This window comes from Rutidosis leptorrhynchoides, chromosome 2, assembly GCF_046630445.1.
Source record: "Rutidosis leptorrhynchoides isolate AG116_Rl617_1_P2 chromosome 2, CSIRO_AGI_Rlap_v1, whole genome shotgun sequence".
NCBI lineage: Eukaryota > Viridiplantae > Streptophyta > Magnoliopsida > Asterales > Asteraceae > Rutidosis > Rutidosis leptorrhynchoides.
Genome location: NC_092334.1, coordinates 61505867 through 61518426, shown reverse-complemented (window position 1 = coordinate 61518426; position 12560 = coordinate 61505867).

The window sequence follows — 12560 nt, the reverse complement described above, 5'->3', positions numbered from 1 at the left end:
TATTTAAATCTTAAATTAATATTGTAAACTTTGTAAAAACAATATATTTAAAATTGTAAATATTTGAAAAAATTAATATAAGTTTGATATAAATTTATAAATTTTTAAATTAAAGTTGGTGTGAATTTTTAATTTTTAAAATATAAATTTTTAATTTTATGCATTTCAAATTTTAAGTTTGGTGTGAATTTTTAATATTAATTTTGAATTTTATATTTAAGTTGTGTGAATTTAAAAACAAAAATTTACTTTATCTCATTAAGTTAAGAATATGATTTTTAAAATTCTTCGTAAGTTGAAGACTAGGTCTTTGAACCGAAATTGCTTTACCCAAGGGAGGGACGAGAACTTTTATTATCATTATTTTTAATCTTATTAATTTAAAGTATGCCAAAAACATTAAAAAACCCAAAAATCTTAGCTTTTAAAACAATCGCTACAAAAAAAAGACAAATTTTAAAATTTTGTCGAGAGACGGACTAGGACATCGATCCGAAACGACCTCGTCCTAAATAACAAGGGAAACAAAATTTTAAAATTAATTTCTTAATTGTTTTCAAAAGTTAATGATTATAAAAAAAAAAAAAAAAAAAAAAAAAAAAAAAAAAACTCCGCGAGTCGCGGAGTTTAAAGAGTGTTTCACCGCGACTCGCGGGAGGACCAAAACCTAGAAAAAAAATAATAAACACCCGAACTGATCAGTTTCACACACCCAAAACAAAATAACTGCGAAAAACTGCACCCGAAAAACCCGAAAATCACCCCCAAAAATCCCAATTTTTAACCGTTAATCACCAAATTTTTTGCTAAAATCATGTTGAGAAGGATGCTATCTAAGAATTACTCAAGAAAAACGGTAAATTTCTACACCTAAACACCATTTAATTCGAAATTTGATGTTCTTGAGCTATTTTTTCCCCAATTTGATTTTGATGCTTTTTAGTGTAATTAGACTTAAATTGTTTATGTATTATGCTTGTATAACCTAGATTGATGCTGTTTAACATGATTAGAAGCCTTAAACTTCAAATTTTGAATAATCTAGGGTTTGTGTTCTTGAGCAATTTGGGGCTTTTTGATATAAACAGGTTATGGCCGATTTTTGTCATGAATTGTTGCTAAATTGAGTAGTGTAACATGTCTAGGTAGTTAAATGATCCAAACTTTGAGCCTAAACATGATTTTGAGAATTAAAGTGGACTTTTTCAAGTCTAAAATTCATGAACTTGATTTTTGAAAGATAATGCCATTTGAGACTTGTTTGATTGCTAGTAATGATTATTTTGACATGTTATTTGAGTTGAATGCTTATGAACTTGACGAACATTTTCGTATATGCTTATTTGAAAAAGTGTAGATTTGATAAAAATGTGAAAATGAGCTTAAGTTTGATATAAATTGATAATGTCATTGTAATTATTTTGATTGATGATTTTGCTGACACTAATGCATATTTGGATGCACAAAAATTGTGTTTGATGTGTTTTGCAGAATGAAAGGGGTGAATCCTCATCCCAAGCCCGCAATGCTCCTGCTGAGAATTTGGAACAACAGGAGGTGGATAACTACTACAAGCAGGATGTACCTCATCCAGTCATGACCTTTTCCGATATGCACTTGGAAGAGTTGCACCCGAACCTGAGATTTGACAGACTTTGGATAGATTATCCAAAATATCAACGGGGTTTGCATACTCTTCATTCCAAGGTTGTTGAGGTACCGAGGGTCATAGAATGGGGACCCTTAGAAGCTGTAGAATTGGCCGGGCCAATTAGGGAATTACTTGTACAGAGGTATGGTAATTCTTATTTTAATGACTGGATATGTTTATTCACCATACGTAGACCTGTATATAAAGTATGGTGTGAAGAATTGTTATGTAGTATAGAGTTGAATGATCGGGTAGCTAGTTTAACCGATCGTTCTTTTATTAGATTTTTGTTAGGCGGTTCGATGCGCCACATGTCTTTACTGGACATGGCTCAGGCTTTACGTATATATATGCCTGAGGAGTTAGCGTCTGCCGATTGTAGAGGATTGATACTAAACGGTAGAAAGATAGATGAGAATTTTGATACACACGGTGTGTGGAGTCAAATGACAAGCCATCACCGTTTCAAAGGGGGAAATTACTCTTATTTGGATATAGATAGAGCCGAATTAAGAGTGATACATAGGTTTTTAGCTAATTCGATTACACAAAGGGGTAAGAACAAAGAAAAAGTAAATGAACAAGATTTGTTTTACCATATGTGTATTCGAGACCCACAAAGCGCTGTAAGTATACCATATTGTGTGGGTTATTATTTATCAGCTATGGTTCGGGGGATGCGACCACATAGCATAATAGGAGGTGGTATTTTTATTACTTTGATTGGTGAATATCTCGGTGTGGATATAAGTCGGGGGGGATTATTACTAGAAGAGCCGGAACCCCGCGATACTATAGGTTTAAATGTATACCATGGTGCGAAAGTTTTGAAGAGGCGAAATAACGCCGCAGTACGATACCATGGTAGACATCCACAGGTGGAGAGAAACCAGCAGCAAGGTAATGTAGGAGGGGGTAATGAGATGCAAGAAATGCATAGGTTTATAGCTTCTCAGGAATACGAAAATGCTAGACAGAGAGCATTTGAAGATTGGCAAGTTCATCAGAACCAAATCATAGCTCATTGCCAACATATAGGTAGAAACTATATTCCTACACCAAAACCCATCTTCCCTCCTTGGTCTATAGAGATGCAGCCACCATATCCTACGTATGACCCTGCCGAAGCATTCTATAGCACTTATGGTTATGCCTGGAACCCCTATTGGTACCAATATCATCCTTAGTTTACTTATTTTTTTATTTTGCAATTTGTAATTATTGATACATTTAATATTTTTGTTAATATTGTAATCATTTTTATAATTATCTAACTTTTATTCTTAGATTTTAATAATTTTTTGAATGTGGGGTAAAATACCAAACTTCAAAAATATGTATATATGTTTGCAGTTTATCTTATGTACACAACAGGGTAAAACAACGCATTTTCAAAGACTGGCATTAAGTTCAGCAAAAGCAACTAATTTTGACGACAAGATGCAAAATATATGTGAAATAACAACAAGACGGAATGAACAAATGATGTGCACCATTTATCATTCAGCAAACAAACGCCAATATATTTGGAAACTTTGGTAAAAATTTAATCATTTTCACACAAATCACCCTCAATAATTTAAATTGTTACTGATTTCTTACAAATGAGGGCATTGCAAGATCTTAAGTGTGGGAAGGGGTTAAAATCTTTCGGATTTTAAAAATTTTTTACTTTAAACACTTGGTTACCATTAAAAATACTAGTAAAGCAGTAGTTGTATTAGAATCTAGTGCTCTCTGATAAAAAAAGAACAGCCCTAGTCTTATATACTGACTACCCAATTCTAGTAAAATTTTTCAAAATTTTCAATTAAATGAATTCAAAATCATGTTTATACATATTTATGAACGATAAAACTAGGTTTTAACACCGAAATTATTGTTACCTCGGAAAGGACATAAATTGAGAAACAAACTAAAATGTTAAAATTCATTTAAAATGGAATAGAGGACGATAAAAAGGAAAATAAAAGCCAAGTGTGGGAAAATTTACCAAGTTATTTTAAACATATGTCACATATATCTGTAACAAATAACTGAAAATACTTTTGCTTTGGACTAAACTAAACTGTTTTACCCGATGAAAGAAAAGAAGAGATGGATCTACACGATGAATCAATTCCATCATTAAAAGGAAGTAAAGTCTTCCGAAAAAGAAACGCGCTTCTTGATTTAGGTCATGAAGTTGTCGTCCAGACCAGCTGTAGGTTGACGAAAAATCTAGAAAAGTCATCACTAAAATCAGCAGGAAATCCACGGACCTCAGCATTAAACAGGGTCGCCAAGTGGTCAGATTTATCCTAACCATGAGAAGGATTTATCTCGTATAATGGGGGGGCACCATGCAAATTAGCTGGATAAGACTAATGAATCAGATCCCCAGAAAGGATAATATCCTTAAAGATTAAAAATCAGCTTTTAAGACTGATATTACTCAATCCTAGAGATTGACCTTAAAGATTGAGAATTACAAACTCATGGAATTCGATGATATCTAAACTCGAGCTTAAACGAGAAAATATTTTGATCAAAAATTACAAACCGATTTGTTTTTTGAAAACCCTATTTTCAATGCGTTCATTACCATTGAACGTAAAATTTTAGGAATTCACCTGGAATTCATTAGGTCACCTGAACTAAATCGGGTGTCAACCGTAAGAACAGTGGTTGCATAGTGGTCAAAGACAGGACCTTGTGCCAGGCCGAAAAATTATAAGGGTGAGCTTTACTATTGCTCCTACCAAGGATAGTAATTGCGTCTGACACGTTATAGACCATAATCAAAAGCATGTCACGGGACATTGCCTTAACAGTTGCTTGTTCAACGCTTTCCTTTACAACCGGACGGTAGTTTACCGAAAGGTAATATACGGGACAAGTAAACTGGACGTGTTGCTTTCCAAATACAAGGTTAGCAAGTGGGTGACACAAAACCGTAAGTTTTGAGCTAAAATTTTCAAATCTGAAACCCACCAAACCCACAAACATATTTTGCAAACACCGGTAAAGGGTTATTCCGGAAAACTTATCTAGGGTAAAAACTAGATTTCAAAAGATCAAATGTTTTCATAAAGATCCAATTTCCTTAATGGATCTAAATTTTTATAGTCATGTGGGACTGTAAACCATATCGTTACTACCATTGTTTATACCGCCGTATAGAAATCACTGATGTACAAAGTGTGAAGAATAAAGAAGTGATTCTAGTATTTCAAGACTATATTGCTTGAGGACAAGCAACGCTCAAGTGTGGAAATATTGGATAATGCTAAAAACGAACATATATTTCATAGCATTATTCCTCAAGAAAGACAAGCTTTTAGTTGCAATTGTTCTATTTACAAGTGATATTCGTTTAAATAATAAAAGGTGAAGACAAAAGACAGATTCGACGAATTGAAGACGCAAACGACCAAAAAGCTCAAAAGTACAAAAGAATATCAAAAAGGTTCCAATTATTGATAAGAAACGTCTCGAAATTACAAGAGTACAAGATTCAAAACGCAAAATACAAAATATAAAATTGTACGCAAGAACGTTCGAAAATCCGGAACCGGGACCAGAGTCAACTCTTAACGCTCGACGCAACGGACTAAAAATTACAAGTTAACTATGCATATAAATATAATGTAATATATAATTAATTATATTAATTATATATATATTATATATATATATATTATAAAACCTTCGGCAGAGAAATTCCAAGGGTGTGAGCTGTAAATACATTCTCCGCGACTCGCGGAATTTGAAGAGGATTTTGCCGCGAGTCGCGGAGCCCCAAAAATCAACTCTGGCTATAAAGCAAACCGAATTCTGATCATTTTTCATATTCTATTTCTCTCATCTCTCTATCTATACGATATATATATATATATATATATATATATATATAATTTATATTTTAATTTTAATTTTAATTATAATTCTAATAATAAGTGTATGTTAGCGAATGTTGTAAGGGTGTAAGTCGAAATTCTGTCCGTGTAACGCTACGTTATTTTTAATCATTGTAAGTTATGTTCAACCTTTTTATATTAATGTCTCGTAGCTAAGTTATTATTATGCTTATTTAATCCGAAGTAATCATGATGTTGGGCTAATTACTAAAATTGGATAATTGGGCTTTGTACCATAATTGGGGTTTGGACAAAAGAACGACACTTGTGGAAATTAGACTATGGGCTATTAATGGGCTTTATATTTGTTTAACTAAATGAAAGTTTGTTAATGTTAATATAAAGATTTACAATTGGGCGTCCCTATAAATTACCATATACCCTCAATCGGACACGATGGGGGGGGGGGGGGGTATTTATATGTACGAATAATCGTTCATTTAACCGGACACGGGAATGGATTAATAGCCACTAGAATAATTAAAACAGGGGTGAAATTACATTCAAGGGTAATTGGTGTAATTGTTAACAAAGTAGTAAAACCTTGGTTTACACGCAGTCGATAACCTGGTGTATTCATTAAACAAAGTATTAAAACCTTGTTACAATTCGAATCCCCAATTAGTTGGAATATTTAACTTCGGGTATAATAATAATTTGACAAGGACACTTGCAATTTATATTTATGACTGATGGACTGTTATGGACAAAAACCAGACGGACATATTAAATAATCCAGGACAAAGGACAATTAACCCATGGGCATAAAACTAAAATCAACACGTCAAACATCATGATTACGGAAGTTTAAATAAGCATAATTCTTTTATTTCATATTTAATTTCCTTTATTTTATATTTAATTGCACTTCTAATTATCGCACTTTTATTTATTGTTATTTAATCGCACTTTTAATTATCGTACTTTTTAATTATCGCAATTTTATTTTATCGCATTTTTATTATTCGCAATTTCATTATCGTTATTTACTTTACGCTTTAATTTAAGTCTTGTATTTATTTTATATTTTACATTAGGTTTTAACTGCGACTAAAATCTTAAAATCGACAAACCGGTCATTAAACGGTAAAAACCCCCCTTTATAATAATAATATTACTTATATATATATTTGTATTTTTATAAAAGTAAACTAATATAGCGTTGAGCTTTGTTTAAAGATTTCCCTGTGGAACGAACCGGACTTACTAAAAACTACACTACTGTACGATTAGGTACACTGCCTATAAGTGTTGTAGCAAGGTTTAAGTATATCCATTCTATAAATAAATAAATATCTTGTGTAAAATTGTATCGTATTTAATAGTGTTTTCTGCTAAAATTAATAACTATTTTATATACACCTCGCATAACATCAACCTTTATTGATGAAATAAAGGTTATGGTTTGTTTTAAAAATGAATGCAGTCTTTGAAAAACGTCTCATATAGAGGTCAAAACCTCGCAACGAAATCAATTAATATGGAACGTTTTTAATCAATAAGAACGGGACATTTCAGTTGGTATCAGAGCGTTGGTCTTAGAGAACCAGAATTTTGCATTAGTCTGTCTTATCAAGTTTGTTAGGATGCATTAGTGAGTCTGGACTTCGATCGTGTTTACTTGAAAAATGATTGCTTAACAAATTTTGTTGGAAACTATATATTTTAACATGTGAATATTATGTGATATATTAATCTCTTAACGCGTTTGATATTATGTGATAGATTTCTACCTCTAGAACAAGTCCCATTGACTCACCTAATAATAATGAAGAGTCAAATGTAAATTGGAATGATTCGTGGACTGATTCACAAGTTCCCGAAGAGGAACCGGAAGAAGAGTCGGAACCAGAAGAAGAATCGGAACCGGAAGAAGAATCGGAACCGGATGAAGAAATAGAACCGGTGGGGGAAATAATAAAACGGTTAAGTAAAAGAAAATCCTCAACCAACCGACCAAGGTTAATTATGGTCAATGGTGTTTCCGCTAAGGAAGCAAAATATTGGGAGGATTACCAATTCTCCGATGAATCGGATTCTGACGAGAATTTCGATGATGTTATAGAAATTACCCCAACTGAATTTAAAAAGGCAAAAGAAAATAATAAGGGAAAGGGCATAAAAATAGAGAAATCTAATTCCAACCCCGATGAACTTTATATGTATCGTCAACCCCCGAAGTCCTTAAGTTGTAACAATGACCCGGGAACCTCTAAACCACCAGGTTTTTCTAAACCAATGTGGATAACGACGGCTCGTATTAGGGGAACATCATATATTCCTAGAAACTTGACAAAACGAACCAAAACCGAAGAAGAAGAAACAAGCGAGTCGGAATAAGATAGTTGTATTCGTGTGGTGTAATATAAGTAATATAGTGTGCTTATGCTTTATGATATATGTAAAAATTGCTTGTATTAATAAGTATTTTTTTTTATGAATCTAACTCTTGTTCTATTTTACAGTATAAAAACACAAAATGGATAGACAATCCAATATTTTAAGAGACCTACCCAGAGACATGATTGATGAAATCTTGTCTAGAGTCGGTCAGAATTCTTCGGCACAACTATTTAAGGCGAGATCAGTTTGTAAGACATTCGAAGAACGTTCCAAGAATGCCTTGGTTTATAAAAGGCTTTCGTTTGAAAGATGGGGAATATCACATTGGGAAATCCATAAGTTACGATATGTTTACTTTGACGCATGTATTGCGGGGAACCCAAATGCTATTTTACGCAATGGGTTAAGAAATTATTTTGACTCAATATATCCGAATATTGGACTTCGTGATTTAGAAAAAGCGGCTAACATGCAACATAAAGAAGCATGTTATGCTTACGGATTAGTAATGTTCGCTTCTCACCAAAGTGAGAACAAGAACATCGGCCTACAACTATTAAACAAAACGTTCCCACAAGTGACGGAGTCGGTAATTGGGGTAAGAAATGAGGTTTTTAGATTGTTACGGGACTGTTGGTCATTACGTAACCCTCGTCCCTTTGACGACGTTACAACACGCTGTCTTATCAACAGCCATAATGGTTATGTTCCACAAGACCAAGGTTGGGAAGTAATCCTAGTAAAACCAGAATGCATGACTTGTTTCTGGACGTACGAATTACGTGTCTTTATTGCCTTTGCTGAACGACTTGTGTACTAGCTAGAATTATCTTCACAACCATCTTGTATCAAATTTATTGTGTGCTATATTTCATGCTATATGTAAAATAAGCGGTATTGTAAGTTTGTAAAATATTGTGTAAAAGTTTGAACGCGAAATATTATTATAATCAGTTTTTCATATAGAATTATAGTAGTTAAATTGTATATTAGCTACTAAGTATGAACTTAACGGGTAGGTACTACCCGAATTTAAACTTATAAAACGCTAATATGAAGAAAAAGCTTTTATAAATGAGTTCATATTATGCTACGAAATACTATTAACTACTCTTAATATTCTGTATGATTAACTTGTTCCATTTAACTATTTTGAAGGAAATGGCACCGACTACTCGACACACCGTGAATATGAATGAAGAGGAATTTCGTACTTTTCTAGCTTCAAACATTGCCGCAGTACAGGCTGCGCTACATACCAACAATAACCTTGGATCTAGCAGTACAGGAAATCGTGTAGGATGCACCTACAAAGAATTCACTGCCTGCAAACCTTTGGAATTTGATGGAACCGAAGGACCGATCGGATTGAAACGGTAGACCGAGAAGGTCGAATCGGTGTTTGCCATAAGTAAGTGTACTGAAGAGGACAAAGTGAAGTACGCTATGCATACTTTCACAGGTTCTGCGTTAACATGGTGGAATACCTATCTAGAGCAAGTGGGACAAGATGATGCGTACGCACTACCGTGGTCAGCATTCAAGCACTTGATGAACGAGAAGTACCGTCCCAGAACCGAGGTCAATAAGCTCAAGACAGAACTTAGAGGGTTACGAACCCAAGGATTTGATATTACCACGTACGAAAGACGATTCACAGAATTATGCCTATTGTGTCCGGGAGCATTCGAAGATGAGGAAGAGAAGATCGACGCGTTTGTGAAAGGATTACCGGAAAGAATCCAAGAAGATATAAGTTCACACGAACCCGCCTCCATACAACAGGCATGTAGAATGGCTCACAAACTAGTGAACCAGATTGAAGAAAGAATAAAAGAACAGACTGCTGAAGAGGCCAATGGGAAGCAAGTCAAAAGAAAGTGGGAGGAAAACGGTGATAAGAATCACCAATACAACAACAACAGCAATTACAACAATAATCGCAACAATTATCCCAACAATCGCAACATCAATCTCAACTACAACAAACGGCCCAACAACAACAACAACAACAGCAACTACAACAATCATCCCAACAACAATAATAACCGCAACAACAACAACAATCAGAAGCAGCTATGTCAAAGGTGTGAAAAGTATCACTCGGGGTTCTGCACCAAATTTTGCAACAAGTGTAAAAGAAATGGTCATAGCGCGGCGAAGTGTGAGGTTTACGGACCAGGGGTTAATAGAACAAAAGGAACAAATGGTGTCGGAACGAGTAATGGCGGAGCAAGTAGTGTCGGAGCACGTTATGCCAATGTAGTTTGTTATAAATGTGGAAAACTGGGCCACATTATTAGAAATTGCCTGAACCAGGAGAACACGAATGGACAAGGCCGCGGAAGAGTTTTCAATATTAATGCGGCAGAGGCACAGGAAGACCCGGAGCTTGTTACGGGTACGTTTCTTATTGACAATAAATCTGCTTACGTTTTATTTGATTCGGGTGCGGATAGAAGCTATATGAGTAGAGATTTTTGTGCTAAATTAAGTTGTCCATTGACGCCTTTGGATAGTAAATTTTTACTCGAATTAGCAAATGGTAAATTAATTTCAGCAGATAATATATGTCGGAATCGAGAAATTAAACTGGTTAGTGAAACATTTAAGATTGATTTGATACCAGTAGAGTTAGGGAGTTTTGATGTGATAATCGGTATGGACTGGTTGAAAGAAGTGTAAGCAGAGATCGTTTGTTACAAAAATGCAATTCGCATTATACGAGAAAAAGGAAAACCCTTAATGGTGTACGGAGAAAAGGGCAACACGAAGCTACATCTTATTAGTAATTTGAAGGCACAAAAACTAATAAGAAAAGGTTGCTATGCTGTTCTAGCACACGTCGAGAAAGTACAAACTGAAGAAAAGAGCATCAATGATGTTCCCGTCGCAAAAGAATTTCCCGATGTATTTCCGAAAGAATTACCGGGATTACCCCCACATCGATCCGTTGAATTTCAAATAGATCTTGTACAAGGAGCTGCACCAATAGCTCGTGCTCCTTACAGACTCGCACCCAGTGAGATGAAAGAACTGCAAAGCCAATTACAAGAACTTTTAGAGCATGGTTTCATTCGACCAAGCACATCACCGTGGGGAGCTCCTGTTTTGTTTGTCAAGAAGAAAGATGGTACATTCAGGTTGTGTATCGACTACCGAGAGTTGAACAAACTTACCATCAAGAACCGCTACCCACTACCGAGAATCGACTACTTATTTGATCAACTACAAGGCTCGTCTATTTATTTAAAGATTGACTTACGTTCCGGGTATCATCAAATGCGGGTGAAAGAAGATGATATTCCAAAGACTGCTTTCAGAACACGTTACAGTCATTACGAGTTTATGGTCATGCCGTTTGGTTTAAATAATGCACCAGCTGTGTTCATGGACCTTATGAACCGAGTGTGTGGACCATACCTTGACAAGTTTGTCATTGTTTTCATTGATGACATACTTATTTACTCAAAGAATGACCAAGAACACGGTGAATATTTGAGAAAGGTGTTAGAAGTATTGAGGAAGGAAGAATTGTACGCTAAGTTTTCAAAGTGTGCATTTTGGTTGGAAGAAGTTCAATTAATCGGTCACATAGTGAACAAAGAAGGTATTAAGGTGGATCCGGCAAAGATAGAAACTGTTGAAAAGTGGGAAACCCCAAAAACTCCGAAACACATACGCCAGTTTTTAGGACTAGCTGGTTACTACAGAAGTTTCATCCAAGACTTTTCCAGAATAGCAAAACCCTTGACTGCATTAACGCATAAAGGGAAGAAATTTGAATGGAATGATGAACAAGAGAAAGCGTTTCAGTTATTGAAGAAAAAGCTAACTATGGCACCTATATTGTCATTGCCTGAAGGGAATGATGATTTTGTGATTTATTGTAACGCATCAAAGCAAGGTCTCGGTTGTGTATTAATGCAACGAACGAAGGTGATTGCTTATGTGTCTAGACAATTGAAGATTCACGAACAAAATTATACGACGCATGATTTGGAATTAGGCGCGGTTGTTTTTGCATTAAAGACTTGGAGGCACTACTTATATGGGGTCAAAAGTATTATATATACCGACCACAAAAGTCTTCAACACATATTTAATCAGAAACAACTGAATATGAGGCAGCGTAGGTGGATTGAATTGTTGAATGATTACGACTTTGAGATTCGTTACCACCCGGGGAAGGCAAATGTGGTAGCCGATGCCTTGAGCAGGAAGGACAGAGAACCCATTCGAGTAAAATCTATGAATATAATGATTCATAATAACCTTACTACTCAAATAAAGGAGGCGCAACAAGGAGTTTTAAAAGAGGGAAATTTAAAGGATGAAATACCCAAAGGATCGGAGAAGCATCTTAATATTCAGGAAGACGGAACCCGGTATAGGGCTGAAAGGATTTGGGTACCAAAATTTGGAGATATGAGAGAAATGGTACTTAGAGAAGCTCATAAAACCAGATACTCAATACATCCTGGAACGGGGAAGATGTACAAAGATCTCAAGAAACATTTTTGGTGGCCGGGTATGAAAGCCGATGTTGCTAAATATGTAGGAGAATGTTTGACGTGTTCTAAGGTCAAAGCTGAGCATCAGAAACCATCAGGTCTACTTTAACAACCCGAAATCCCGGAATGGAAATGGGAAAACATTACCATGGA